The sequence below is a fragment of the Vipera ursinii genome, assembly GCF_947247035.1.
Source record: "Vipera ursinii genome assembly, chromosome: 6".
In the NCBI taxonomy this organism is placed as follows: Eukaryota; Metazoa; Chordata; class Lepidosauria; order Squamata; family Viperidae; genus Vipera; species Vipera ursinii.
The window spans coordinates 19,983,329-19,989,328 of NC_139515.1; positions in this window are offsets into that span (position 1 = coordinate 19,983,329).

The following is a 6,000-nucleotide window of genomic DNA, read 5'->3' on the forward strand; positions in this document are numbered from 1 at the left end:
TAACTGCAATAACTATTGAATAACTGAATAAATCCTAAACTGAGTAGAAAAGGGGATTATTTTTATATTTCTTAGAGTGGATGGTCATTTGTTCCTTAGCTGCATGACATTTGCTGTCAAACCAAGGCTGGTTAAAGGAAAATCATTCCCTGTTAACAGAAATGGAGAAGTAAAAATAATTGACTGGAAAAACTGGATAAGGTAAGTCTGATATAACAAAATAGGTTTAGAAGACATTCCTTCTTGTACAGTTGTGCAAAGTTGAAGTGCTTCAGTGGAGACCATTTGGGTTGGTTTATCCTTACATGAACTGTCCATTTTGTATGTATTGAGCCCCCGAGGATGTCATGAGATGAAATGGAGTATGTTTCAATGAATGAATGAATGAACCTTTATTGTCAAAGTACAACCATGTATACATTGAGATTGGCTGACCCTCCCTTCGTATCCCCACCCCCAACTTACAGTGACACAAACCCTCCATCTTATTACACCATGTGAGCTAATTGCACAACACACCGGCCTCGCAAGTCAATCATGCATAAAGTTTATAAAATTATATCCTGTTCAAAAGCCTAACAGGCCATGGATAAAAGCTGTTCTTCAGCCTGTTGGTACGGCTGGCTATACTCCTATATCTCCTACCCAATGATAGGAGAGTAAAGAGATACCGTCCAGGGTGTGAGTCATCCCTGAGAATTTTCCTCACTCTTCCAAGGCAGTGAGCCCTGGCGATGTCATCCAGTGGTGTCAGGAGACAGCCCACAATGTCTTGTGCTGTGCTCACCACCCTCTGTAATGCTTTCCTATCCGCGGCTGTCAGACCAGCATACCAAACCACAATACCATACGAGAGGATGCTCTCTATAGTAGACCGGTAAAAGAGGGTCATTAGCCGTTGTTTTACCCTGTTCTTCTGCAAGACCCTGAGAAAGTGAAGTCTCTGTTGGGCCACCTGGGTTGTATTAACTTTCCAGGTAAGATCTTCGAATGAAAGGAGCACCAAAAGATTTCAAAAAGAGCCCATTCGGGAATGGTCACTCTCAGAATGATTGTTAATATGAAATCTAGAAAAAGAGGATCACAGGCTTCTCAGCTAGCCCAATATGAAAATTCTATAGAATAGGGTTTGTAATGATAGTTTCACTCATGTTTACATATGCTAGAGCTCTAATTTGTAAAATATCTGCAACATATCTAGACCCTTAAAATCTACAACACAGCCCTTAGATTCACTGATTAAAAAGGGGGAAAAGATAGGTGCATTTGCAAGTATTAGTAATATAACTGATTATCATTAGGGGCCTTATATGGCCTTAAAAAAAAGGGACGTGGCTCAGTGGGTTAGGACGCTGAGCTTGTTGATCAGAAGGTCAGCAGTTTGGCGGGTCGAATCCCGAGTGCCGTGTAACAGAGTGAGCGCCTGTTACTCGTCCCAGCTTCTGCCAACCTAGCAGTTCAAAAGCACGTAAAAATGCAAGTAGAAAAATAGGGACCACTACGGTGGGAAGGTAACAGCGTTCCGTGCACCTTTGGCGTCTAGTCATGCCGGCCACATGACCATGGAGACGTCCTTGGACAAGCGCTAGCTCTTCGGCTTTGAAATGGAGATGAATTGGAAACGACTTTACCTTTACCTTTATGGCCCTAAAATCCCATCCTCATCCCACTCCATGATAGTATGGACAATTGAAAAGAGTGTTGTTGTTGTTAGCTGCGAAGTTGTGTCTGACCCATCATGACCCTATGGACAACATTCCTCCAGGCCTTCCTGTCCTCTACCATCTTCTGGAGTCCATTTAACCTCACACCTACTGCTTCAGTGACTCCATCCAGCCACCTCATTCTCTGTCATCCCCTTCTTCTCTTGCCCTCAATCTTTCCCAGCATTAGGCTATTCTCCAGTGAGTCCTTCCTTCTCATTAGGCAGCCAAAGTATTTGAGTTTTAGCTTCAGGATCTGGCCTTCTAAAGAGCAGTCAGGGTTGATCTCCTCTAGGACTGACCAGTTTGATCACCTTGCAGTCCAAGGGACTCGCAGGAGTCTTCTCTAGCACCGAAGTTCAAAGGCCTCAATTCTTTGGCGCTCAGCCTTTTTTATGGTCCAGCTTTCACTGCCATACATTGCAACTGTGAACACCTTTACCTTTGAAAAGAGTAGCTGAACATTATCAATCTAAATTTCTCCTTTTGACCAGATTTTTGGAGCACACAGTTGAGTGATGGTTCTCAAATGAATGTAATGAAATGGTCTCAGTGTTAATATGAAATATGAATCTCAAGTCAGTATGATTTCCCTCATCCAGATACTGGCACTCCTGGGAGAGACAAGGATTTGTATAACACAGAAACTAAATCAGTGGTGGACTAAGACTTGTGAAACAAAAGAATGTTGAATTGGGAATTACAGCTCATGAAAGCAGGGTTTCTAATTCTGCTTTCTCATCCAGCAATGTTTCAGAAAAATAAAGAAATTGATTCTGGTAAAAAAATGAGTTGGTTGGATATTTCTTGGAGAAATAGGGGGAAACCCTTTGTGTCAAAGTTTGATTTAGGGTGGAAGGGGCTTTAGAAGTAGCTAAATGTTGTCTTCTGGTTGTCAGTGAAATTCTTCCGTGAAGAGCAATTGGGTTCTTCTGGAGCCTTGAACTTTAATACATAGGGAAATGAAAAAAGTGAGGGTCTTACACTAGGGATGTTTCTGAAGCAGTAGAGAGAGAGCAAGAGTTAATTTCATGCTGACAGGCAGAATATGAGTGCTTTGAGTTTTGAGAGTTTATAATATACTGTGATGATACAGTTGATACAACTGTATGCTGCTGATACAGTTCTACAGTGGAATTATTGAGTCTGTCATTTGCACCTCTATAACTGTCTTGTTTGGCACAGCAACCAAACAAGACAGACACAGACTTCAACCAATAGTTAGAACTGCAGAAAAATAATTGTAACCAGCCTGCCTTCCATTGAGGTCCTGTATACTGCACAAGCCAGAAAGACCCCTCACATCCTGGACATAAACTGTTTCAGCTTCTTCCCTCAAGATGATGCTATATGGCAGTGATGGCGAACCTTTTATTTATTTTTTTATTTATTTTTATTTTAATTCCATTTATATCCCGCCCTTCTCCGAAGACTCAGGGCGGCTTACAAACTTAGCAGTAGCCTTCATTCTATGTATATGCCTGCTTATTAGGGCTTTCATACACCCCCCAAGCAGCATTATTACAAAGTCAGCTTAATTGTCCCCAACAATCTGGGTCCTCATTTTACCTACCTCGGAAGGATGGAAGGCTGAGTCAACCTTGAGCCTGGTGGGATGCGAACCTGCACTAATTGCAGGCAGCTGGTGTTACTTAAGGAGGCATTAGCCCACTGCTCCACCAAGGCTCTTTTTAGAGACCAAGTGCCCAAATTGCAACCCAAAACCCATTTATGCATCGTTGGGTGCCAGGTGGGCATGGCCCATTGGGTGGGCATGGCTGCGATGGTAATGGCAGACTGGGTAGGACTAAAAAGTTCAATCAATCAACTCCAACTTTGCAAGATCTTTTTTTCCCCGTGAGAAGTTGAAATTGATTGATTGACCCTTTTTTTTTGCACTTGGAGGCGGATGCCTAAAGGGAAAAGGTTTTATAAAACCCAGCTGAAGGCCTAGGACTGGGGCAATGGTGCATGTGCCTACAGAGAGGGCTCTGTGTGCCACCTGTGGCACACGTGCCATAGGTTTGCCACCACAGCTATATGGCATTGCATGCCAAAACAACTAGACACGAGGACAGTTTTTTCCCTGTCCTGTCACTCTGCTAAACAACTAACTCCTACAACACTTTCTTACGCCCTGGGATATCTAACCACTTAGTAGGGCTGTATTACCATTATCCTTCTCATCTTTCTTATTCCTTAGCTTCTTATGAATGTAAATTTGTTATTTGTATCTTATGTTTGTTTATTTAGTATCCTATTATGATTTATGTTGATGGCTTATTTAGTATCCTATGACTGTGTGTTGTATCTTATGAGATATGATGATTGTATTTTATGATTATGATCATGATTTATCACTTGTTGCTTGTATGTACACTGAGAGCTTATGCACCAGAGACAGATTCTTTGTGTGTCCAATCACTAATAAAGAACTCTGTTCTATGAGAAGTCTGAATAAGTGTGGGTTCATGCCAAATCAGGATGCTATTGACATTTAAGTGAGATGCAGTACAAGGAGGCTAATGCCTGTAGGGTAAGCAAGTATTGGATGCATCAGAGAGGCCTGAGTTACAAGACTGTTTTTTTCCCTGGCTCTTGGGCTGTCAAATCAATGAGTAAAGAGAAATTTCCAGCTCTTCCACACAGTAAATGCTGATGAGCAGCATAGGTTGCAGCAGAGTCAATTTATTCAGTAACATCAAATTTTGTTAGTGAACTATTATGCCTCATTTTCTCCCTAACAGGGACACCTATTGGTTATGTGAAACTGAATCAATTGGTTGACTCTCACTGCCAAAGCAAAAGTTTTAGATATCCCTGCAGAGGATACAGCAGATGTTAAGGAGCTTTCAACTTCATTTAAAATGGAAACAAGTCCATTGTTAGACATGCAGGAGTATTTCTGAATGAAGTAAAGTGCCTGATTGCTACTATCTTTGAATACATCTGATTAATCCTCCTAATCAGTTGTAGGGAGTCAGCACTAAAATGTTGTAAGCTAGCTTTCTTACCAACTCCCCCAGATGCAGGCTGATTCTTGTGCTCTAATAGTTATAGAACGGGCAGCATCTTTTAACACCCCAGTGAGGATTATTTCAATTTGTTTAGAAAATCTTTCATTCTGATTAATATGAAAAGATAAAGGGTAGGTATAAAGGTAAGCACCAAACTTACATATTTACATACAAGGTTGGTAAGCACCAATATTACATACAGAGAGGGAAACCTTTCCAAATCCAATAAATCACAATGGAACAGTGAACAGTGAAGAACCTGTGTGTGAGAGAGGATTACCATTTTTTTCATCTGCCACTTGCTGGAATTAAATCAATTACTACAATCAAAAGCATGTGTCTGTAAGGTTGTTTGAGCTGGTAAGAATGGAAATCTTGATGTCAAAAGATTAATCTCTAACAGCACCTGTTCTGTACTCCCCCCCCCAAATACTTACATGGCTGGATCTTAATGCTGTCAGAAAGTCAGTCTTTATGTGACTACTTTTGCTTTGGGGGGGAAGCCTTCCTTTTTATCTCTGCTATTGCCTTTGGGGAGAAAGTTGTAGGCAGGGAAATATGGATTTAAACAGTAATTAGCAGTCTTATCTTCTGGGGTGGTTTAAATAGAGGCTTATAGAAAAATCTAAAATAGTTGCCTGAGCTCTTTGTGGTGTATACTACCTGTTCATCATCTTGCCTCTCCTTATTATAGACAGTGAATCCAATATTTTCCTTTTCAGTTGACAGAGGTGAAAAGTTACAATTGGTAATAGTCCCAGCTCTCCTTCTCCCAAGCAGAAAACTAGTTCTATAGACATGCAAATGTAAACCATCAGGAAGGTTGGAGCTGGAAGCTTAGGAAGACAAAGACCTAAAATCTACATATCCCAGCCCCAGGAAAGCAGGATATGACCTTTGGACATAATAAGATTGACCCACAACCATCAAGAATACCAGACTCAGGTCAGAATACGTGACACAGGAAATACAAAGCCTGAAACAGGAAATAACTCCAAACAAAAGACTCCAGGGGGTATAAAACCCACTCCCTACATGTGCTCAGTCCTTTTTCTGCTGGAACTATCTTTCTGTCTGGCTTTCCTCTGCAATAAACTGTAACCTTCTTCCTAAAGCAGTCGCCATGTTGTTTATCCCCGGCTTGGATGGAACCATGATGAAGACTTTTCTTCCTACAATACCTCACAACAATTAAACTGCACTCCTGCAATTCTTTCAGTTTCTATTTCCACTTTGAAGGGCTGATAGAAAGCAAAGGAAATTACATTGATGGTATTCAT